The following is a 26,467-nucleotide window of genomic DNA, read 5'->3' as shown; positions in this document are numbered from 1 at the left end:
TACTTTAGTCGCTGTCCAAACTTGTGGGAGAGAGTGGTCTCTTTTCTTGAAACAAACTTAGTAGATCCCTAGTCTCTTTAGTGAGAGCATGAGCATGTGCTTTCATTATCTCTGCTCTGCAGGATCAGGTGCGACTGTGATAATTACCTCGGTGACTTGAGTTACCCGATTCTTGAAGTAGAATAGTGTTGACTCTCTACTGTGCAGAGCTCCCTCCATCTTGTTGTTGCGGGTTGGTTGTAGGTTGCGGACATGGTCTTGACCTTCTTCTTCTTCTCCTTGGCACATGGGCTATGTATATCCACTGAGTCTGACGTGCTGGTTGTCTTTCCCACTGAAAATCTCTCACCGTTATGCTTGGCACTCAAGTCCGATGGAGATGTGAAGTTCGTCCAGCTGCGCTTGGAGCTCTTCTTCTTCTGTCATCCAGTTAGCGAACCCTGCTAACCATTCTTCCATCCACAAAAGGTTAGGGTTTTCAGTCTTGAAAATAGAAGGGTTTCATGAAAGGATCCTCGATGGGGGCTCCACAAAAATAATGTGCAGAAATGATGTGCCATGTGGGGTGGCCTCTACACCACACATTGCCTGAATTCCTCAAGCATCATCTCAAAGGAGGGGTTATCCTATAACGGTAAGGGGAACCACCTAGCATAAGTGCGGCTAGGACGCAGACATATATGACCTAGGGTGGCAGAAGTGAGATGCCATAAAAGGGTAGCACCATGAAACAATGAGATAGCAACACCAGACAAAAAGAATGCCTAGTCAACAATCAAGAGTGTGTGTTCGAGAAAGGTATGTGATAAAGGTCAGAATGGTGCATGCCTGACTGGTGATGGCGCACTTGATGAAGCACAACAGAGTGATATACAAGGGAAGAATCATCCCACAATTATGGGGAGAACAAAGGTAAGGAGAATAGAGAACGGACTCAAAGATTATGATAGAATTTCACACTTTATTGATGCTGATGATACTTACAAATGGTGCTCTTGGCTGATACCAACCTTGCTCCTGACACTGGGGATACATGATGGAATGCGAGTGCCATATTATGCATGGTGCACTTTTGGAGTTAGTGGTGTTAGCATGTTAGCAGGAGGTTAGTTGAGAGAAACACCAAGACAATGTAGCCACCAGTGATGTTGATCACTAGCATCGAGAGTGGCCCGGGGTAGCCTAGTGTAGGTGCACTCAATCCTAGTGTGGTCATGCTGCCTTGCGGGGTGATAATGAGTGCTTACGTGCATGGGGTGGCTATGACTAGTAAATCAACAATGGTGTGGGTGGATATTGGTGGTGGTGGTGATGTTGCCAATGGTAGAAGGCCCATGCTTGCAACAAAGCATGACATCATGAACTCCCTAGCTTGTAAAGTGCAGTATGTGCTTAGTATTTTGTGTGGTATGTAGAGTGCATGGAGCCTGGGTGGTGTCTGTAGTGTGTTTTTGTTGTGCTTAGTGGAAGCCTCTTTATATAGGCCTGAGAGGTGGTTCTTACCTAATGGTCCTTGCAAAGACCAACTTGTCACTGTAGAGAGTCTAGATGCCTTTCTAGTGAGAGAGCAAGGGAGAGAAGGTAGAGATAGAGAGAAGGGAGGTAGGAGTGAGGTGGGTTTTTTTTTTACAATTCACTAGCCATTGGCTAGGTATTTAGAGAAGAGTGTAGATCGGGGAATTTACAATGGGTGTTGTTGATGGTTCCAGTGGATGATGTGAAGTTGATGCTGCCAGAACTGGTTTTTTTCTGATGTCGCGTTCGTCGCTTTTGGGGCCGCCGGCCGGGGCATGCCTTCAGGGTCTTTGTTTGAACCGTGGTCACTTCTACGTGCTTTTGGTCGTCTTCTTCGTGATGTTGAGTTCATTCATTTTTTTCTTCTTGTGCGTGCGTATGGTGTGCATGTGTTTGTTTGAATGTGTCGTGCGAGTATACGCGTGTGTGTGAGTGGGTGCATTTTGTTGCGTGTACGTGTTGTTGTGTGTGTATATGTGTGTATGGAAAGAGAGTGAGACATTTTATTTAACTGAAAGAGGGAGATGGAGAGATCAAGAGAGAGAGAGAGTGTGTGTGTGTGTGAATACGTGTGTGTATGTGGAAACGAGAGTGAATGAGATTATATATATATATATATATATAAATATATATTTATTTATTTTTTCCTCGCTCATTGACTACAGAGAACGAGAGAGGGAGTGAGAACGTGAGTGAAGTGGTGGGGTGAGAGGTGAGAGAGTGAGTGTGTGTGTGTGTATACAGAGAGAGAGAGAGAGAGAGAGAGAGAGAGAGAGAGAGAGAGAGAGAGAGAGAGAGAGAGAGAGAGAGAGAGAGAGAGAGAGAGAGAGAGAGAGAGAGAGAGAGAGAGAGAGAGAGAGAGAGAGAGTCTACTGCTGCGCCCTGAAGGCTGGTTCGACATAGGAGAGAATGTGAGAGGGAGAGAGAGTGTGAGTGAAGTTGTGGGGTGAGAGGGGGAGAGAGAGGATGGGAGAGGGAGTGTAAGGCTGTGTGTGTGGTGGGTGTTATGAGAGAGAGATATATATATATTATTGTTGCGCCATACAGACTGCGGACAGGAGTTGGAGAGAGAGAGAGGCAGTCAACGGGATTGATAGAGAGAGGGAGTGGATGAGGGAGAGAGAGGGTGAGTGAACAGTGGGGAGAGAGAGAGAGAGAGCTAGAGAGAGAAGATTTTGTCAATGGTGGCCCCCCATCCGGGCTGACGAATGAGGGAGAGAGAGAGTGAGTTTTTTTAATTATCTGCCCTCTTGGGCTGGCTACACATAGAATGAGAGAGAGAGAGAGAGCCAAATAATAGATGAGAGGGAGAGTGTAGCTAAGGGAGTGGGTGAGGGAGTGGGGTGGCAATCATGGAGGGGAGAGAGGGGATATTGGAGGAGAGGGAAGGAGTGGTGCCAAGGGGAGGCGTGGGCGGGCGGCCCACTGTGGGAGGGCGGGGTGGTTGGCAGCAGTAACAAAAAGAAAAAAAGAAAAAAAAATTGTTGTATTTTTTATGCTCTTTGAATGGGGTTGGCTCCGGCGGCCTCGGCTCCAAAGGCCGGCCATGATCAGTAGTTTCCGGGTGAGCTAGAGTGCACCGTGGCTAACCCCGTGTCAGTGGCTGAGAGCAAAATTGCAAAAAAGGAAAAGGCAAGGGTGATCTAATTCTTCTATTTGGAGATGGAGATGGCGATTGTAACGATGATCGGTTTTTGATGCCAAAGAATAGCTCAAAAAAGGCCTGCGGGTTGTGCTCACAAGGACAACCAGTGTAAACGCAATAAGCGAACTGAGATTCTCATGTAGTATGATCGACCAATCACCATCAAATTAGAAATGATGCTCAATAAAGAGGCGCATGATCCAAAGTTTAGAGGTAGTTAACCCCACCTCCAAGCATTAACCTACCCCCACCTCACATTTTAACTCTACCCCCACCCCAACTGAGCATTTATGCAGTGAGTAAACAGTAAAAGGACAAGGACTCCCGCCTGCAGCACTTGTGTTGCCAGCCCTCTTTCCGCATCCTCTTTTGCCTCTCTAGTGATCCCAACTCTCTTTTCGCATCCTCTTCTACCTCTCTAGTGCTCGCATCCCTCTTTCAGCATCCTCTTCACAGAGTGCATAGGTATGATATTAGACTTTTATGTAGTTCCAATTTGTGAGGTAAGTAACAAGTGAATAGGGGCAGGAGATTTGTGTTTGTTGCTATTATTTTCTTGGTACTGGCCATCGTCCTTGCTGTTGTGTTTGTTGCTTGGAGCCCCTTATGTGAAAGGGACATTTTCCCACAGAATGTGGTGCGGTTTTTACTTATGCTTTTTGTAAAGCTGGCTCATGGAAAATCCAGACCTAGAAGAGCGAGAGGTGAGTCCTTGCATGCTCAAGCAAGAAGATGCCGATACGAGGGGCACAGATGCATCCTGTAGGAGGTACAAAGGATCAAAAGACACATGCAAACGGTCATCTCATGGCTTCCATTTCAACGAGTAGTGTGAGAGATATGTGAGCATTGGAGAGTGGCCATGCAAAGGGCCAACAATGTTCTTCTCTGTCTGTAGGAGATTGCAAAAGACTACTTTATTGAATTCTTCAGCAATGGCTATATCTTGGTGGCCCATGCCCATCGCATCACAATTATGCCAAGGGATTTTGACACCCTTTGGAGGTTGCATTTTTGCTACCGCAGGCTACTTCAACAGTACCTATCCGGGATAGCAGAAAAATAGCCATTACCTATCCAGGATAGTAGAACAACGGATATTATTAACATATCCCCTCTCCATCCTTGTGCATAAGAGATAGAGTCTTTTAGGGTTGAAAGCAACAAAAGCATCCGATCACATGTCGAGAGGGCGGAGCGTGAGCCCGTCAGGGAGGAGCTTGATCCAATGGGCTTGCCAACATAGAGCAACGACCAACCAACAAAGAGCAAGCACTTGTGCCAGAAGACTGCAATCTTGTAGAGAAAATCAACGAAGAAAACAAAGAGGAACTGCAATTGCTAGCCAATTCAGTGCCTCTTTGAGCACAAATTCATCTGCTCAAAAGGTCAAAGGAGGACTCTGTTATTAATCTTGATCAACAAGTTGTGCAATTTTTCAATACCAACATGACGGATGTAGTTGTTCAGAGTGCTTTGTGGTAATTTCATCATGTCATGCTATTAGGGTCAGAACCAAGAAAATAAGGATACTTGGAAATCTTGAAGGCCCCTATTTGCTTGGTATTGACCCATGTTTTTGCGATTTTGGCTCTTGATTTTCTTGGTTCTGTTGACCCATGTCTTTGTGGCAATTAGGGTTATAGCCAAGTTAATAGGGACTTTAATGAACTTTTCAAGGGCCCGATTCACTTCGATCTTCTAACCCATGTCTTTGCATTGTTGGGGTTCAAGACTAAGCGAATAGGGACCCTTGGGATCTTTCAAATGCCATTCACTTGGTTCTGACCTATATATATCCACTCACCAATCTAATCACTAGCATTTATTCATGTTAGGAATGCTATCTCGCTTCTGTCCAAGGGCGTGCATGAAAAAACATATTTTGTAGATCCGCTTATCTTGCATATGCTTCAAAACAATGGAGTTTCCTTTTTGGCATTTTTGGGCTCATTCAGCAGAGTAAATTGGGATCTAGCGCACTTTTTGGTCACTGCATACAATCAAAAGTGATTTTTGTGTTGGTATGCAAAAACTATGTTGGATTTAGGATCTTATTATTCCTCATCCTTGATGGTTTTGGTGTTTTTTTGGTGTAGTGAACATTGGAGTTTGTTGTTATTCAATGTTGAAGAGAAGGTTGTCTATTGCGGAAGCTTCGGGCAAAGCAGGGGATTCATGGGCGCGTAAAGACATAAGATGTATCTTTATGCATTTTCTTGTAGTGTCTGTTTGTAGTGCCTTATTGAAGAAAGTGCTTATGTATGTAATGCTGCGATAAAATTTTTATGCTATGTAGAGCACATTTTGTTAGAACATGATCTAGGTGCTTCCACTCAGCATCGTTGGGTTAGTGTGCCCACTCAGATTAATGAATACAACTGTGATTGGTGGATGTGTATGAACTCTATTCTCCTTCTTAGCCAAATTATGGATGTACCAAACGTAAGTACACGTGCTATTTCAATGCTTCTAACGCTACAATGTTTGTATTAAAAGAAGTAACTTCTTTACTTACTTTCTTATTATTGCATCTACAAGACCTTCAATTACATAACTACAGCCGCTAAGATGTATACAATTTTTTTGTAATGGCCATTCAACATAATATAATCTCGGTGCACAGACGGTCAGCAGAGAAAAGCGTTGGAGCTGAGGAGTTCAAATAGACATGCATTGACAAAATGACGTAGTGACACCATCAAATTCAAAGAAAAATTCAAAACATGTAAGAGGCAATCCATCAATTTAATGTGGATGCCATAGAAGTAGAGGATTGGACTACACGTCAACGGTAAGAGTAAGAACTGAGGGAAGCTTCACATGTGCAAGATTCATGGGAAGCCATGGAGGAGGTCCATGCATTTGAGCAACACGAAAGGGCACCCGTGACTATGTCCTCTGAGGTAGAAGGGGTAGCAACCGTGGGAGAGGACAAGCGAGCAGTTGTAGCAATCAAGGGAGGGGGCAGGAGAGCTGTAGAAGGCAAAGGGAGCAGTAATTATCACCCTTTTGTATACATTTTAAAAGAACATAAAATGTGAAGTTTTGAAACAATACAAAGTGTACAATTTTGAAACAATGTTTGAGTGACCTTTGTATTTGTCATTTTGGAGTGTACATCTTGGATGGCATGGCATTAGAAATCATTGCGTGCACAATGTATGTGACCTAGATTTTGGTGGAAGCAATCAAGTGAAGTGTGTTTAAGAGGGACTCCTTGCACAATGTTGTTTTCTCCTTGCATCTTGGAATTTGTGAAAAAAAATTTGTTAGTATGTATATCTTAAGGCATTAAAGACAACTAAAATTTATCCATTTAGTAAGTACCTTTGTTTGTTAAGACTAAATGCATACACTTTTGGCAGAAGTGGAAGGTCTTCATATGTAAGATCTACCCTAAGCTGTGCAAGAGATGTACTTGGTATCGTGTCCATCACAATAAGTAGGCTCTCTCGAAAGTAGATCTCCATTGCTAAAGGTTTGTTCTCAAAGTTAGACTCTATAGCTTGGTCAAGTGGAGTAAGTTTCCCAATAAGAAGATGATATCTAAAATAGTAGAATGACACTATGAAATATTGAAAGCTTATAATGTCTTGCAAATTATGGACTTTGTTTGCAAAATACAGATTGTGCCCTATGACTGTTTTCCTATCCCAATTATCATCTAAAAAATCCAAACAACTCTCAGATATGCAAATGAACATTGTTGTGGTAGTTCTTATTTGATCATTGAAGAAGAAATCTATAAACACTTCAACATGCACAAATAGAGTGAGCCTAACAAGCTTTGTAGCAATTGAATATTTGAGGGACTTATGTATATCCTGAAATAGCCTATCTTTGAAGCTTCCACTAGTTTGGGACGTTGGCAAAGACCAATCCTTGCTGTGAAAGGATGGAAGTGGCAAAGGAGCTACATGACCCTATCCAAATGATATTCAGGATTTCAAATACAAGATATCATAAAAGAATATTCTATTATTTGTAAGCTCCTTGTGCGATCTTCATCAGTACATTTTCTCACCAATAAATGCATGGAAATCATAAAAAAATTCTAACTATGCTCTTAATTTTGTCATGTTCGATGGATAAACATCTGCAACATACCAAACATGATATCAACCCCAAACCTTTGAAAATAATCATGCACTAAATGAGACATATGCTTAAAATAACATACAGTTGGGTCAATGTCGCGGAAAACTAGGAGGAGATGTTTGCAACCTTAAGTCTGCATGTCGAAAATCATGCATGTTGTATGAGGACCTCTTTCACCCACTTGCTTTGTTCACACACTTTAAACTCTTTAGCTTGTCCCTTGAAATCCTCCACAAAATCATTGTGTTGCCTCCTCTTCCTCCTCCTCATCTGCAATAGTACTAGGTATCCATGCCTAATCATATGTAGTATAACTATTAAAAATTCTAATAGAGTTGATGGTAGTGCTAGGCCTTCAAGAGGTAGTCATGGTGTGTACTAGAACACACAATAGAGTTATTGCAAATATGAAAAAGGGAAGATAGTTTTGAGAGGGAAGTAGAGTTACTCAAAGTAACATTTGGGTTGGAGGATAGATATTGGAGTCTTCAATGCAAGTTTTGAAATTTGTCGGTACAAAGTTAGTATGGCTTATGACATTTATGATTTGAAAGTGTGACATTGTGTAATTTGAAGAAAAAAATTAATATTTTCTCCATTTTTTCTCAGCGAGTTTGGCTCTAGAATTCCAGTTTACAATGCAACATAAGCCTCTTCCTCGTTGGTCGAGCATCACTCTCTCTAGAGCTAAAAGGCCCAAAAATGAGTCCGAAATTCTCCTAATGTTTGTAATTATTTGAGTAGGTGTCCCACATTGTTTGAGCTTGGTCTAATTAGAGGGTATCTCGTGAGCTATCCTCTAGGAAACAAAAGCAAAAAGGCATGGGCTCAAAACCTGGCACACAATCAACGAGAGAGAGAGAGAGAGAGAGAGAGAGAGAGAGAGAGAGAGAGAGAGAGAGAGAGAGAGAGAGAGAGAGAGAGAGAGAGAGAGAGAGAGAGAGAGAGAGAGAGAGAGAGAGAGAGAGAGAGCAAAGGGTGCCAATTGTCAAGGCACAGGAGGAGAGGTAGGATTCAGGGGTAGGCTGATGAGAAAGGGCTCTCTGTATCTTTCTCTTTGTGAGTGTTGCATCTCTCTCTCTCTCTCTCTCTCTCTCTCTCTCTCTAGGTCCGAGTGTACAAAAAAATATAGGTTGGATGCAGGGCGAGAACCAGCTAAAGTGTGTGTGCACTCAACAAGCAGTAGAGCCATGCCAATTTGTACATGCACCAGCGATGGCGAGGGGAAAGGCTTGCATATAGCCGTGATTTGGACATTTGTTTCTCATTTTGATTTTTAATCAAATATCCCTTGGGAATGTGATCCTCAATTTGATGAAATTTAGTTCAGCCTACATGCCAAGCATCGATGGAGACTAAGACAATGCTTGTAGTGTCTTCTCTATGTCACAAACGGGGCAAAGTAAGTTCATACAGAAGCCACACTTGCTATGATGGGAGGGAAAATGCAGGAGATGGATCTACAACTGCAAATGCCCACACCTATGCGTGATCTGGAGGTGGATGAGACCACACGTTGCTGTATTGCGATGGTGGATGAAACCCAACAGTGGGTAAGGTTTAGGCCGGATCGGAGGTAGAGCAATGTGGGCAGTGATCACAACCCAGAGTGAGGGAGTGAGATGAACATGAGAAGTCATGGAAGGGAAGCGGAAACTACACACAAGGGCGGGGGCTGCATAGGAACGGTTGCAGCAAGGGACTTTTGTTTTTTGTGAAGGCTGTGATAGGAATCTTGGGGTTAAATTAATCAATGATTATAGAATAGAGCGAATAGTAGTATAGCGTTTTTCTCATTGTTTGTCATTCTAATTATTTCCCCATTGTACCAATTTATGCGATCATCCATGATAATACTAGATTTTAAGCAACCCAATATGATTGGAACATTGTACATTCATTCCTTGTATGAAACCTACCTAACATTAATGGAAGCTTGTAATTTCATATCTTCTATTGCCTTGAGATTTCTTAGTGCTCTTCTATTATCTACACCATGTAGTGTCTATAAAACTTGTGTGTTTAGCCATCCATATCACTTAACGACTTTTGAAGACAAGGAAAACCCAAGCTGGAATGGCATGTCACATTGTTTTGTTGCAACCTTTCTAAATTTTTTGGCTTGAACATCTTCCATATAACTTTCACAACAGATTGCACCCAAAATCCTCAATCACAAACACTAATAGTGTGACCCTGCGTTGTTACGTCAAAAGAAACATCACCTCTATTTTCATAGGGCTTTGTTTTCTTCCAAGTGGAACACTATCAATACTCTCTTCTTATATATAGTCTATTGCATTTCTGAAAGTGATGCATGACACAACCTCCTTGACAGATTCTAACGAACATGATTATATGTAAGATGTTGCAAATAATTCTTTGATACCAAACTTGGGAGCTTTTCATAACCATTAGTTTTCATGAGGCGCTCTACCGTTATGGGGGTAACTATTTGGCACTAACATAATCATGTCAATACTTAGAGAAGTGACTCCGATGGGGCATGGAGACTCTTTGATGGTGTCAACCTCAAGAAGTGAACCTAGTAAGCTTAACCTATCAACACAACAAGTAAAGGGCAGATTGTTGATTTTATGTTAACACTAGGTTGGTAACATGACAAGATATAAAAGTGTCCTTTCAAGGTTTTGAAAAAAACCTCCAAACTCATATTAGGTCCATCCTTTTTGAAATCATTTCTTGTGCTTGAAGATAAGATACCACTCCTTATGGAAAAAATGAGCAACTTTGAAAAATGCTCACTCCTTATGGAACTGGCAAGCCTCCAATGTTGATGCACCATAGCATTTCATTTATAAATTTTTTTTTTGCAATGAATTGCATACTAAGAAGGCTGAGTATTTTTTTGAACCATATCATAGTTTTTTCATTAAAGTCAATGAGTCAATGATTATACCATGTTGTTCTTTTAGCCTCACTAGTTTTTTTTTGGGACAAAGAATAAGATCCAAGTTGTGTTTTTCTCATTCTGCTAACATCTCATCAAAGAGTATATAGTGACGCTCATGGGCAATGCTAAGTGGATGTTTTATTTGGTTCCCATGAGCCTTTACATCTATAAATAGCCATGGACAACTTCAAAAACATATAAATAACTTTCACCATTGACAATTTTGTGCATAATATGAAAGTACTAAAATAGCAAACATGAAAATTTTGGGCTCCAATGTTTTGTTCTTTTCAACCTCCTAGAGAATTCTCAATATATATGCAAATTTAGAGATCATGATTAGATATGGGTATGAGCTACAATGTCTACATAGCTAGCCACTGAAGTAAACAATACTATGAAGATTGAATTTGTTAATGTAGAATGGCTTTAATTCTTGTTGAATAAAAAAATCAACTATGCTTGTATAATTTTCTATATGGGATATTGGGTGCCCAAAAAATCAAAGGAAGAATAATTTTATGCCCACGTCCATAATCAAAATTTTCTTTGGCTTTTATTTAAGTCACTGAAAAATCATGAAAGTGTAAAATTTGGCATTTAAACATGAAGATTATGAGATTCTTGTAACTAGGTTATAACTTTCAAAACAAACATTTGGTTCTCTTCAAAAGCATGAAACATGTTGAGAACTACTAAAACTAATTTTATAGCACTGTAGATCTCACAAAGATGAGTTTTCATGGGTTGCATATGCAATTATTTGAAAAAAGACCAAAAACAACACACCTTTTTTACACAGTGTAGGTTGAGGAATTCTTTGCAAGAATAAGGTTAAAGGTGAAATTAGTAGCCATTTTTTTATCTCATACGCCAGCTTTACGGATATATAACACTAAAAGTTTCTTTTTGAAACTCCTCAAATAATACAAGGAAAATGGTCACTTAGCAAGACATATAAGTGTCCCATTACCAACCTAGTGTTAATACCATCATATCCTTGTGATGCAATAGAGAGAGAGAGAGAGAGAGAGAGAGAGAGAGAGAGAGAGAGAGAGAGAGAGAGAGAAGTGAGGAAAGTGGTGAGAAGATAGCAAGGGAAGAAGAGAGAGAAACAATATGGCGGTAGGGAAGGAGAAAGAGTGAAAGAGACATGTAGCAAGAGGGGAAGAGGGAAGAGAAGGAGAAGAGGGTGAGGGAGAGAATGAATTAGGAAAATGAGGAGAGAGAGAGAGAGAGAGAGAGAGAGAGAGAGAGAGAGAGAGAGAGAGAGAGAGAGAGTGAGAGAGAGGATATGGAGGTAGGGAAAGAGAAAGAGTGAAATAGACATGTAGCAAGAGGGGAAGAGGGAAGATGAGGAGAAGAGGGTGGAAGAGAGAATGAATCAAGAAAGCAATGAAGAGAGAGAGAGAGAGAGAGAGAGAGAGAGAGAGAGAGAGAGAGAGAGAGAGAGAGAGAGAAGATAGAAAGGATATGGAGGTAGGGAAAGAGAAAGAGTGAAAGAGACATGTAGTAAGAGGGACGATGAGGAGAAGAGGGTGGAGGAGAGAAGGAATTAGGAAAGCGATGAGGAGAGAGAGAGAGAGAGAGAGAGAGAGAGAGAGAGAGAGAGAGAGAGAGAGAGAGAGATAGATAGATAGATAGATAGATTTTATTATCGTCCTCGGAGGTCAAATATGACCTATGGGACCAAAGTTACATGTGATGTAGTATGTGTATGGCTGATGAGTGACTCTCGATGCTCCAAAATTGTAGTGATGAGAGTCGCAATGGAGAGCCCACACTTTGGCTGGGAGAGGAAAGTGTGTAGGTCTAAGTTATGGCTGAAAATGTGAGAGAAGCAAGTTCGGATGTGATCAAAAGCTGAGCACTCTAGTAGTGTGTGGTACTTAGACTCTCGAACTTGCAGTGAGCATAATGTGCACAATCGATTTGACTCTTCTCCATTGCCCCAACGCCCTATCTCGCATCGAAGGAAATGGGAGCTAAGCCGAATTGCTGCGATAGTGCGTATCGCGGACAAGGGAATAGGCTCAAGCATGTAAGTGTGAGTACGGTTTCCTCTCTCAGCGAAGAACATGGTTTTGTAGTTGGGGGCAATATAGGTGGTGTAATGTATGAAGCGTGACCCACCAGATTTCTCCCAAGCCGTAATACATTGGCATTGTAGAAAAGCTTCATTCACTTGAGAGTCAATTGAAGCATCATGTAGCAAGTGTAATGCATCCCATCTCCCAAAACACTTCTTTATGTCTTGCATCCATCCCGTGCTCAAGATCTTGCTTTTATGCGTCTTTTGAACTTTTTTGCTTGCTTCCCATGCAATTGTAGGAAGTCGATGTGAGGGGTTTTGACACATCTTTATCATGTACTCCACAACCCTTTCCATGCCCATAACCTCAATTGGAAGAGATCCCGACTCAAGAAGTAGGAGCATATATGGTGTTTGTGTCTTAACATGGAGAAAGTTTGTAAGAAAACGCTTTTGGACATTCTCAAACTCTTTCCAAGTAGACTTTGAGATGCTCCCGCCCCACACTTCAACTCCATAAAGAAGAACCGGTGTCACCAATGCATCAAAAAGATACTTCTTGAGAACCCAACACTTGATGTTTCCCGCATTACACATGTTCTCAAATGCATAATATGCTCTCTTTCCCGCTTCCAAACGACGCATAGCACATTCATGCCACTTGTGATTGGATGGAACCTCAAGGCCAAGGTACTTAAAGCTCTCAACAACTTCAAGTGTCTCGTTGTTGTACACAATGCATGGCTTCTCCTTATGGTTGGTTTTCACAAGCATAACCTTTGTTTTGGATTCATTTACAATCAGCCCACTATGCAAGCAAAAGTTCTCAAGGACAACCATAAGCTTTTGTGCATCTTCTAAAGTGTGTGCTAGAAGCACTACATCATCCGCATACAACAAAAGCATGATTACCGCATTGCAAATAGTGACCTCTTCAATGCCTTCTTCTTGCATAAAGTCAAGTACCATTTGTTCCAATTGATCGATGCATAGACCAAAGAGAGTTGGTGACAATGGACATCCTTGTTTAACCCCAATAGTGCTTACAAAAATTTCTGAAATTTCTCTTCCCATGCGCAATTGACAAATCACCTTCTCATAGATTCGAGAAACCGCAAGCATAAACTCACTTGGAACTTGGAGTTCTTCCATCCTTCTCCACAAATTGTTACGTGGAATCATATCAAAGGCTTTCTTAAAGTCCACAAAACAACAATACAATCGCTTGCCTTTCAACCGACTTTCCTCCATGAGAACACGAAGAGTGACAAGATGATCAATGGTGCTATGGCATCGAAGAAAACTTGCTTGTCCCTTTGCACGCTTGTCATTCTCTTCAGCCCAATCACTCAATTTCATCTCCATTATGCACCCAAACAAATTTGCCATAAGAGACCCAATCATTATAGTCCGGTAGTTGCTTACATTCTTTACATCCCCTCCTTTATGCAAAGGCTTAACCCAATTAGTACTCCAATCATAAGGCATACCATGTTGAAGTGCAAGGTTGAACATATCACACATCCACTCATGGGTAAAATCTCCCCTCCATTTGATCATCTCCGGCTTGATACCTTGAAGATCTCCCGCTTTGCGAGTGGCCAACTTTTCAAGCCCACCGCATACATCCTCAATAGTAAAAAAAGACGGCATACATGGGAGTGAACCATAAAATGGCATTTTTTCAGTATTTTCTTGCTCATATAATTGCCTACAATGTGTGTACATATCCACTAGACTCAAGTTACCAAAATTCTCAACCCGCTTGCCTCTCAAGTTTCTCCAAAATCTTCCACATGCATGTGTCTTTTCTTGGACTTGAAATTCTTGTTGCTTTACTTCCCATCTTCTTCTCTTCTTTTGAATCAATGCCTTGTATGTATGCAAATGACTTTGATAGTTGTCTTTGTCCATAGTTGCATCAAGCTTTATCAAGGACTTTCGAGCATCTTGACATTCTTTATCAAACCACCTTTTGCGTGATCTATCTTTGTTGATACCATGGAGATGCTTTATGGCAAAGAATTCTTCCGCACAAGAACAAATAGCTTTCTTGAAAGCTTCCCATTTAGTTTCCAATGGTGCATCACATTGAAGCTTTGTCATCCATAATTTTTGCTCAACCATTTCAATGTACATTGGTGCCCGTTTGAAATCCATACATAGTGATAACTTCTCTTTCCTTTGGCTGAAATTATCATGCTTAGTTTCTTCTCCACATGAAAGGTCAATACATAAGGTGCGATGGTCGGATTCCGGGGTCCATTGACCAAACATAAAACTCTTTATGCGATACATGATGGCTTCAGAGAGTAGCATATAGTCAATCACACTATCCCCATTATGTCTTCTACATGTAAATCCATTGGTTCCACTCCACAAAGATACACCATTGGCAATGAGCATACCCGTGCTATTACACATGTGTAAAAGTAACTTTCCATAGTGATCCGGCTCTTTCTCATCCATTGAAGTACGATCATACAAGTGAACTTCCTCCAACTCCCTTGAAATGTATGGCATATCAAATTGTTGAGTATCATGTTGCAATGTTTTTGTGTGAGCATTCATATCCCCAAATACAATAACATCACCTTCACCTTTGAAATAAGCAATGTCCTCTTCCAAATCAGAAAATGGTTGATCTCTATCCATGCAAGCATAAAAGGGAGAATCATGATGAGGAATGTAGCAACCGGCTACAAAAATGGGTGCTCTTTTTGGTGTCATAATTTTCAGCCATACATAACGTTTGTACTTGTCATCTTTCACAATTGATACAAAATCTTCCAATCCTTTCTTAACCATACATGCTAACCCTCCTTGTCCTCTTCGTTGCTTGAGATTCTTTGACCACATCAATGAATGTACATTGTAATCCTCCAAGCCGTTAATCCTTTGTGTATCATGCTCTCAAGTTTCAACAAGAAGTACAACATCGGCTTTGCTTGTTAGTTCATCAATGCCAACCCCCGCATTCCATGGGTATCCATTACAATTCCAAAAGCATATTTTCAATTGTAACTCGGTCTCATAGGTCACGCATCCCTATTTGCTTGAGAGACTTGCCTCCTCCTTGGGCACATTTTCTTCATGAGAGATCTCCTTGTTTTTATTATTCTTTTCCTCATATGCCTTGCGACACATATTTTGTTGCTTAATAGTGTGATCTTCACATACAAAACATTTTGTATCCCTCAAATAGATCCAACTATTATCAAGGATAATCTTTCGCTTGGTCTCATCCGGCATGGTGCATACAATTGGCCGTTCTCCCGAGCGAGGAGCTCCTTGCTTCCCCACTCTATGTGCTCCATAGACCATAACTCCGGACATGCCAAAGTGGGTTTTGAAGAAATCTTCAATAACAATGGCAAGAGAAGGAGGTGTCTCTAACTTCTCTTCGGGAATTCCACGAATAACAATGTTCTTGGAACATCGCTCCCGTTCCTTCAACTCCTCCACATCCACATTCTCAACATTCTTTGTTTGAACCATAGCTTGCATGAGTGAGGAATTAAAAACCACATTGCTACCACATACATCAGCCCAAGACTTGTTTGTGCATACATTTTTCATGTCGCATACATCCCGGCTCATAGTGTCAAATTTCTCCTCTTTCAATACATGGTCATGCTCTACTTTGCTCATCCGCTCCTTCAAAGCATTCAAGTCCACAAGAGAGCGTTTACATTCCTTGACTTCCTCTTCAAGTTGCATCAAACGTGTTGTTTGCATCTCAAGTGTCCTCTTGAGATTCTCATTCTCAACCACAAGTACCCTTAGTGTGCCATTCTCCATTGCAAGTGCTCGTAAGTCTTCGCCTTGTTTGTTTACGGTCTCTTGCAATGATACCAAGTACGCCATGATCATGGTTTTCGATGTCGTTGGTTGGGTGGTTGTGTTGCTATCTCCACACTTAGGAGATTTTGGATCATTTTCCACAATGATTGTGGACCTTGTTGAAGAAGAAGAACCCTTGCGAGTGCCGGAAGACATTGTATGTAAAATAGGAGATGAGAATCAATTTTGTTGAACATGTTCACTTCGGAAATGCTGCTACAGAAACGCCTTCCATAACGCTGGAAATTTCTGTCTTTACATCAATGCGTAGAGGACTTCGGGCTCTTCGATTGAGGCCATAGATCACCCAAATCGGAGTTCGGATGAAGAAGTTATGATCAAAAGAGTGGACTGCTGTCTAGTAGGTCAAAAAACGGCTACACTGAGAGAGAGAGAGAGAGAGAGAGAGAGAGAGAGAGAGAGAGAGAGAGAGAGAGAGAGAGAGAGAGAGAGAGAGAGAATCGAGGAAAGTGGTGAGAAGATAGTAAGGGAGGAAGAGAGATAAAGAGATGTGGAGACAAGGGGAGAGGAAGGGTGAAAGATACATGTAGCAAAAGGGGAAGAGGGAGGAGGATGAGAGGGTGGAAAAGAGTATGAATCAAAAAGGCATTGACGTGGGCGGGGTGGGGGAGAGAGAGAGAGAGAGAGAGAGAGAGAGAGAGAGAGAGAGAGAGAGAGAATTGAGGAAACTAGTGAGAAGATAGTGAGGGAAGACAAGAGATAAAGAGATGTGGAGGCAAGGGGGAGGAAGAGTAAAAGAGACATGTAGGGAGAGGGACGATGAGGAGAAGAGGGTGAAGGAGGATCATGGTTGGATTTGGTGGGTGAGTTGTACAAATGTATGCACCTTGGAAGACCTCAATTAGAAGGCCTTTAGCAGCCTCTTGCATGCAACACAAGGCACGTTGTCCACCTCATATCTATCTTGAATTTCTCTCCAACTTGCGTACAAAGCTTGTGGAAAGGTCACGTAGGAATTGTCACAATGAGAGTCTTTTTTGCTCTCTTAATCTCCATCAAGCATTTTTACCCTTCCACTATTAGTGGATTTTTAGACTATCAATGCAAAAAATTGATGCTTTTTGACCCTGCAACATCAATATTTGGATTGATAATATCAATTATGATATCAACGCACATAGCAAGCATGATATCAACACTCTATGAAGGCATTTTTTTTTTTGAACAAGTTTGCAAGCTCATTTTAAGCTATCCATGTGGCAAGAAATAGATTCACCTTTTCCTGTTTTACTACATATAAGATTCACCTCTCTCTCTCTCTCTCAGCGTGTCTTCGTGATGGACGTCTGTAGCATAGCTATCTGGCACTAACATAATGTCAATACTCAGGGAAGAAACTCGGGATGGGGCACGGAGACTCTTTGAGGTTTTCAATCTCAAGAAATGAATCTACAAAACTACGTAATCGACTACTATAGAAAATCTATCACTCTCTAGTCCAAAAGTTTACCTATGTCCAGTCTCACTCCGCTAGGTCATCATGCCCTTTTGACATCCAAACAGAGTTGGAATGCAAAAAAACTTAAGGAGGAGTATTACAACACCTATAGGCACAATCCTACCAAGTTTTGTGGTCATCAAAGGAGGTACCAAAATCACGATCGACCCCAAAAAATGTGCAAAGAATTGCAACAAAACTATTCAAAAGGATAGCTCTATGGCTTAGAAACACTCTTCCAAGGTTAAAACATAAAAAAATAACCATTGTAGCACTCAATTCTATGCATTTAGCTTACAAAGAGGTTGTCGCAAACCACGAGAAAACTGAGAATGATTACACTTAGATTCAAGAGCAAGAGACAAGGAACACAATGCACTAATCGGAATCAATTTTTGATTACCACACAAAGAGAAAGACTCATTACAAGATGTAGCAGAGTTGCAGCTCACAATCGATGTCCAAAAAATCCTTATAGATAATGATAATGCTACTTTAGAAACTATGGGTTTTGACCAAAAGACTTGGGACCCCTTCCCACAGTCATTGATCACTTTACAAGGTTTGCAGGTTTTGAACAAAAAATAAAGAATAATAGGCTTTTTGAATACACTTCAAGAATCATCACTTTCTAATTACAAGGCTTCTTTAGAAAAAAGATAAGAGTGCAATGAAGTGTGACTTGTAGCTAGCTCTTTGGGTGCCCGTCCGCTGCATCCTCCAAATACTCCCCACATCTTGTTTGTTGCACGTCTTGATGAAAACTTGCTTTGCGTCTTTGTCAAACTTTGATATGGATGTAGGTGCCATCTTGAGCTGTATAACTAATCTAAGGTTTGCTTGTCAAGTGTTCGAGTAGTTACCTGAATTTTTGTGCTCTTGCTTCTATCTTGGCTTCCATTTCTCTGAATGGGTTATTACTTAGAGTATTTTTATATGCAATGTGTTGCACAGGTAGTTCCTTCATCATGGGTTTGAGTATTGATGAGTCAGTTTTGAAGAATCCTATCATGAATGCCTCTTTGGAAGTTTGCATGTAGTGTGAAGGCAAAAACATGAACCTGCATTCACCCCCATGATTATGTTTCTGCTTGGAACTTCAGTTTCTAGATTCCAGTACAACCCTCTGTTTCCTTCCACAAATACTTTCCAGGGGTGGTCAACTACTTCAATATCTTCAAGCACTATGATGCATGTAGCTAGCATTTTTGCAATCTTTACAAGCATCTGGCACGCGAGATCTAGAACCTCCTTCATTTGACTGATGACTCCATTGAGGGTGTGTATCATATATTTCTCTGAGGGAGAAAGATTAGTGGCTGGCTTTCAGGGTAGTTGTGCACCGCTGGTCTTTTGTTTTTCCATGAATAGAAACTATCCCAAGATCGTCTTTTGCTGATGGGAAAATAGGTTGGGTCGATCCTGAGATGTTGTGGGGAATTTTTGTAATAGGTTTCATCAGTTGTGGACCTCTCGAACCATTAATTTCTTTTGCCACAGGGGTTGGTTATCAATGATTCTTTGAACTTATGTAGCAGTTACAAGAACATCAAAATATTTTATCAAATGTGTCCCTTCATCTACTATTGCCTGTGAGTAGGGCTACCTGGGCTTTTGTTGTGTCCCTTGAGGTTGGTTGGAAGTGACAACTTCTATCGTGTTTATTTCTTCCGCTATTCTACCCTCATCATGTTGTTCTTCATGTGCAATTGGAGTTTGTTTGATCTTGAACTTCAGCTTTCTCCGTATTTTGGGATGTGTGTGTTGTTGGCGACACTTTTTCTGTTGTTTGCTTGGGCATATCTATTGTTTGCTCTTCATGTTCTTTTTGAATTGCCTAGTTAGTTGATTCTTGAGTAGGAGGAGGTGCAGTATTGTTAATGGAGTATTTTCGGTGGTGAATTCTAAATTGCTCTACACCATCTTGCTCTTCTATATCTCCTCCTACAATATGAGCTTTGTCTGCCTCCTTTGCTTGAATAGATTTGTCAGATGATTCTAGATCATCAACGCGTTGCCATTTGGAATCTTCTCTTTCCCTTTGTTTAGCTTTTCATTTGAGTCCATTCTGAATTCGTTGCAACATGTCACTTGCAATATTTAGATTTTTTGTGGCTACCTTTTGTTTGTGCTATTTGATCTTTTCAAGAGCTTCAACCTTCCGGTGTTCCAATGGCATGTTCTCATTATCCTCTCTTTCATCATTTGCTTCAATTCCAAGATTTCTTTGCTCCTCATCCCTCTGTTGACGAAAATTTTCTCTTTGGGCTTGAGCCTCTCCCATAGATCTTTGTGTATGTGTAATGGGTATTGTATTTGTAGCCCGGTTTGACCTTACCTATAGTTGTGTTTGTTTGAGTGTATATTCCTCCTCCTCTTCCTGCTCTGAAGATTGATACTCTGAGGCAGTATCTCTATCCTTTGATTTAATTTCATTGCTGGGTGGCATATCAATTTGATCTCTTTGCTGTGAGATTTATGTTTCTTTGAGCTTTGTACAATTTGTTTCGTCTTTGTGGGATTCACTATAGAGGGTCTTGCCACTATCTTTGCCACTCTTTTTGGATTTATGAATTAACTCCAATTGTGCTTCTGCAGGTGGTAGTTCATCAATCATTATTAATGTTTGATAGGCAATTCAGATTAAGACTAGTCCAATGTTCATGTGAGGTCATCACCCCATTACCATATCCATTTGGCAATAGGAGGGTACATGACAGGTTGCTAGGCCCTAATCGCTTGAGAAAAACATAATCAAGATAGAAAAGATTTCTAATGGACAGGCTCTCATTACCAAGTAATTTGAGGCCGAGCCATTGAAAAGGTTTTCTTTTTTAAACCTTCATCCACTTATCGAATTAGGAATCTCCTCACCTACCAATGTTGCAAGTTTGGTGGTGGGACCACTTTGCGATATATCTTGGATCACAAAAGGCCCCATCCTTCAATTTTTAAGCTTTTTGGATTGTTGCGTTAGGGTATAAACCAATATGTAATCCCCCTTTTGAAACTCCTTGCTTATTATATGTTGGTCATGGAAAGCCTTCATTTTATGTTTTTGGACATATATCCCTACCACAGTCTTCAATAGTGTTTCATCTGGTTGTTCCAAGATGTTTACTCTTTCAGAGAGTTTGTGTCCGTCCAACCTAACTGTGTTGCAACTCATATTGTGGGAATCAAGAATTCCATGGGAAGAACATCATTATTCTAAACACAATATTAAATGGAGTGGCTCCAGTGGAAGTTTTAAATGCTACCATGTATTCCCATGATGTTGAGTGTAGCTTTAGATCCCAATCAGTTCTTCAGTTACTCACTATTCTAGATAGCACCGCGCATAAGATTTTACTCTCAGCTTTTCTATTATCTTGGGGGTGATAGGGGGCCAATTTATGATGAACCACCATGAATTCATTGAGAAAACTCTCAATGACAGTGTTCACAAAGTGGGTTCCTTGATCACTCACAATCTCAATGGGTAGGCTGTATATGGTAAACATGTTCTCAAATAAGAATTGTGCTATCATCCGGGCATCATTTTTCTGTGTTGCTTTGGCTTCCACCCATTTGGTCAAATAATATGTTGCTACTATAATATATTGAGCGTGTGTGCGATATGCAGGAAGTATTATGTGGACTACAAAATATATACCCCACTTGGCAAAAGCTCAAGCTCCCATGACCGGTCGTAATTGCAACTCATCTCTTTGCAGAGGTGCCTTAGTGATTTGACACCTCTACAGAGAGATGAGATGCATATATCTCCACATATGTGAATAAGGTTGGCCACCATGATTTCTCCCATGTTTAGCCAGTAGAAACCAAGTCTCATCATTCTTTGGAAGGTTTGCACTTTTCCATTATGAAACCTCGAGTGTTGTATATGATCAAGTCTTAGGTATTGCTTGTTTGCGTTTAGCTCTACACATAGTCTCAAGATATTGTTATTACCTTTCTTGTATAGCCATCCACCTAAAAGCTGGAGAGTTTTGGTTTGGTTAATGATCAATGATTGCCTTTCTACTTGTAATGATCCTATGGTGAGTAGAGGAATGACTTCTTCATTCCACCTTGGAATCATATCAACGTTGAATAGATAAGAATATGGAAGGTCATCATCAATACCTTTGGGTGCTTTTCCATGGAGAAATCTTGAAAGATGGTATGTTCTTTGGTGTGTTGTGGCTTTCTTGACGACCATGGTGAAATCAAACTTAAGAAATGGGTGTGTGCATGGTTAGGTGGACTAAATACCTATGTCCCGGACATTGGTGGTGGAGAGGTAGCTTCTTGCATATCAAAGCAGAAAGCAAGAGAAGAGTTCTAAATAAAACTTTAAAGTTTCAAAGCGTGGAAATTTATGATTAAAATATTCCCACAACCTTTGGCAGTTTCGTAGTTCCATAGTTCCCTCCACGCCCTTGGAGAACTTTCAAAGAAAATTAGTTGGATCTCTCTCTCTCTCTCTCTCTCTCTCTCTGTCTCTCTCTCCTTCTCTCTCTCTCTACATGCACAGACACCTTGCTCTCTCCTTCTCTCTCTCTCTCTCTCTCTCTCTCTCTCTACATGCATAGAAACCAATCACAGGAGAGTGAGCATTGATAGTCTTGCAGAAAAATTTGCACAGAAGCTTCTTTATGAACCAAACACAGAAGGGGAGTTTCTTACAAAGTTGGTAGTCTTGCAGGAGCATTTGCACATAAGCTTCTTTTCCAGGCAAAGACAAACACAGAAGGGGAGTTTTGCAGGAGGTTTTGTGAAGAATATGTTTTGATTTTTTTTCCAATCGGCACAGAGGGTGTTGGTAGTGAAGCAAGAGGTTTCAAGCAACAACTACAACCACAACTTATACATTGCAGGAAGAGTGGTCAACGTGCACTCTTTGCCACATATCAAGAAGTCCATGGTGGGAAGACAGCCACGTCTTGACCTTACAAGTGGTAGGACTTTAACTTCGGTCTACATGGCACTCGCATCGAGCGGAGCAACCTCAAGCATTGGATCAGCATTGGTTCCAGCACCCTTGGGTGATGGGTTTATTAGAGAAAGAAACAGGAATGCATCTATTGAAACAGCATTGATTGGGGCATCTGCAAGTTTTGGATAAGGGATAATAGATGGATTAACATGTGTTGAAGCTCCCTCAGGTTTTGGAGCATGTGCAAACCATGCCGGCATTTGTGAGTGTGCAAAATGTAAAAGGATTGCTGCCAGAAGTTATGAAGCTTGCAGAAAGAGAGAGTATCGTCGCAAGCTCAAGGAAAGTCAGAACCAATATCCATCTCGTCCGATTATTGCGAAATTCCAAGCTATCGCAAAGCGTATTGTCACATGTTTCAAACAACACACACGAGGCCTTGAAAACGAGACAAAGGAATCCATCATGAAGGATGTGCTGAATGATGGTTGCATGTGTGGGCTCAAAATTGAAGGGGTACGAGCGGAAGTGCGACGCGAGAGAGAGTGCGAAAAGAAGAGCACGACGATATGGTGAACTCGCTCTACTGTAATGTGTAGAGCATAGTGAGTTCTTATTAGGTTTTTACAAAAGAACATCTGTACATACCTGGCGGCCCGCCCACTTACCTGGGCGACCACATTGGGCTTTATACCCCAACAACCTCCCACTTAAAGTCCAATGTGGTACTTTAAGTGTGAGAGAAGCTACTATACAAGCTAATATACAAGAGATGTAGAGAAGTGATGTACTACCCTACACCTAACTGCTTGCGAAAATGCGCAAAGCTCTCTGAGGAAAGTCCTTTTGTAAGTAGATCAGCAGGATTTTCTGTGGTGTGAACTTTGACAAGCTGAAGTTGCTTATCCTCGAGCATTTCCCTGATGAAATGATACTTCACATCCACATGCTTTGTCTTTGAGTGATAAACTGGATTGCGAGCCAATTGTATAGCACTTTGACTATCACAATATAACACAGGCATCGACTTACTACTCCCACTGCAAATGCAATGTCTGGGCGAGTAGCAATCATTGCATACATCAAACTACCCACTGCAGACGCATATGGAATCTTATCCATTTCAGCCTGTTCTTCCTCAGACACAGGAAAATCTTGTTTGCTAAGTTTCACATATGGTGGCAATGGAACACTCAATGCCTTTCCCTTCTCCATATTGAAACGTTGCAAAACCTTGTCAATATACTCTGTTTGAGATAACCAAATCAACTTCTTTGATCTGTCTCTCTCAATGCGCATACCAAGTATATGACTTGCCTCACCCATGTCTTTCATGTCAAACGATTTTGCCATCTTTGACTTCAAAGCTGAAATTTCTTCCAAGTGCTTGCCAGTAATCAACATGTCATCCACACACAAAATAAGGATCAGCCAACTACCATCCTTAGCCTTCTTTGTATATAGATAGTGATCGAACTCACTACGTTTGTAGCCTTGAGAAAGCATAAACTTGTGGAATTTATGGTACCATGCCCTCGGTGATTGTTTTAAGCCATAAAGACTCTTTAACAACTGGCATACCCAATCTTCCTTGCCTTTCTCAACAAACCCTTCTGGCTACTGCATGTAAATTTCCACATCTAAATCACCATGCAAGAACGCTGTCTTGACATCCATTTGGTGCAACACCAAATCTAATATGGCAACCAATGCAAGAAAGCATCTCAATGTAGTCATCTTGACCACCGGAGAGCAGACTTCATCAAAGTCAATGCCTTGTTCTTGCTTAAAGCCCTTGGCAACAAGCCTTGCTTTGTACTTTGGCTGACTATCATGAGCGGTGATCTTATACCTGTAAACCCATTTACAAGGTAGAGCCTTTTTTCCCTGTGGTAATTTAACTAGCTTCCATGTCTTGTTTTTATGCAGAGCTGTCATCTCTGACTGCATGGCCAATTGCCAATTCCCAGAGTCGTTCATTTGCACTGCTTCCTTGTAACACGAAGGCTCATTGCAATCAGTCAACATGACATAGTTCATAGATGGAACAAACCTATCAGGAGGTCGCGTGACACGTCCAGATCTACGCACAATAGGTGGCTCAGGCTCAGCCACAACCTGTGGTTCCACTCTATCCTGTCCTTGCTCCTCTTGAGCCCTGACATTTTGTCTTGCACGTGCAGGTCCATCTTCTTGGAAGACAACTCTTCTAATCTCCTCAACCCTCTCTGGTTTAGAATGATATTTGGAGTCATTAAAGTGAACATCATTGCTGCGGACAACCTTTATGGATTCGGGATCCCAAAGTCTGTACCCCATCTCACCAGAATTACCATAGCCTAGAAAGATGCACTTTCTACTCTTTGGCTCAAGTTTGTTCCTAAATTCCTTTGCAACGTGAGTATATGCCTCACAGCCAAAGACTCTGAGATGCTTGTATGAGGGCACCTTGCCTGACCATACCATCTCTGGCACTGAATCCTTCTACAAAACCTTGCTAGGAGATCTATTTACAAGATGAACAGCTGTTGATACAGCTTCAGCCCAAAACCCATTTGGCAGCTGTGCATTAGACAACATACTTCTAACCTTCTCTTGTATGGTCCTATTCATCCTCTCAGCAAAACCATTTTGAGGAGGATTGTAAGGAGCAGTAAGTTCACGTTTTATACCTTTTGACTCACAAAAGTCCTGAAAGGCCTTTGAAACATACTCTCCACCATTGTCAGTGCGTAAGCATTTAAGCTTCTTGCCACTCTGATTCTCCACAAGTGTCACAAACGTTTTGAAAACACTAAACGCTTCATCCTTGTTCTTGAGAAAGTAAACCCATACTTTCCTTGAGTAATCATCTATAAATGTCATAAAGTAAGAAGCTCCCCCTAGAGATAGGTTAGGCATAGGTCCACACAAATCACTATGAACAAGTGCCAATTGTGTATCTCTTCTACTGCTTCTATGCTTATGTGGCTGCTGTGTTTGCTTACCATATAGTCAATGTTCACAGAATTCAAACTCATTAAATGAAAAGCCAGGCAAATAACCAGAACGAGACAAGATTTTCATTCCCTTCTTGGACATATGTCCTAACCGGCTATGCCACAAAGAAACGTTCGGCTGCTCGGTTACATTGATTACATTTTTAGAGACATTTGATACATAAATCATGTAAAGTCCTCCAGACTTTACTCCATGTGCTACTGTCATAGAACCCTTGGATATCTTCCACATGTTATGTCCAAAAGTGGTGACGTAGCCAGCATCATCAAGTAAACCTGTGCTGATCAAGCTCTTTGTAATTGCGGGAACATGTCTGACATTCTTCAGCGTGAAAGAAGAGCCATTCTGAAACTTCAATTGAACATCTCCAACACCTAAGATCTCACATGTCTGCCCATTGCCTAGCCGGACATGATCTTTAGTGGTCACATAAGAAGTAAACCACTCCTTGTTTGGAGACACATGAAGTGATGCCCCTGAGTCTATAATCCAGTCACTCAGTGCATTTTCATCAGATGCTATAAGAAGAGCTGAGTCCATTGTATTCTTCAAGAAGTAGATGTCTCCTGACACTAGACTGTCATCCTCTGCAACAGTGTTTGTCACATTTATTTCTTGAATCTTCACTGAGGACTTGTTCTTCTCACCATGGTCTTCAGCTTTCTCTTTGCCTTTTTCTGCTTTCCATTCTCTGCAGTCTCTTTTCATGTGACCCTTCTTGCCACAATGGTAGCATTCTATGTCACTCTTGTCTTTAGCACTGCGGGACTTGCTACGAGACTGATTCCTCTTTCCACCTTTGTACTTTTCTTTGGTCCTTCCCTTGACAACTAAGGCTGTTCCTTTGCCTTTGTCCATTGTCTTTCTATTGGTTTCTTCAATAAGCAGACTTCCTTCTACACCTGCTATGTTCAAACCATCTGGAGGTGCAGAATTACTCAAAGCTGTGCGAAAAGTGTCCCAACTTTTCGGCAATGTGATCAACAGGAACATAGCTCTAACAGGTTCATCAAACTTGACACCTTGAGCTGACAACT

The 26,467-nt window shown here is 41.2% G+C and overlaps 1 pseudogene; it reads left to right on the top strand.

The window, feature by feature from the left end:
* Nucleotides 1–22,415: 22,415 nt before the first annotated feature.
* LOC147435323 (uncharacterized) lies at nucleotides 22,416–23,006 on the top strand (annotated as a pseudogene).
* Nucleotides 23,007–26,467: the final 3,461 nt, after the last annotated feature.

Source organism: Adiantum capillus-veneris, chromosome 18 (genome assembly GCF_014529385.1).
Source record: "Adiantum capillus-veneris isolate H3 chromosome 18, ASM1452938v2, whole genome shotgun sequence".
Classification (NCBI taxonomy): Eukaryota; Viridiplantae; Streptophyta; class Polypodiopsida; order Polypodiales; family Pteridaceae; genus Adiantum; species Adiantum capillus-veneris.
The sequence above is the reverse complement of the archived record's forward strand: the minus strand, read 5'-3'. Positions and strand labels throughout refer to the sequence as shown.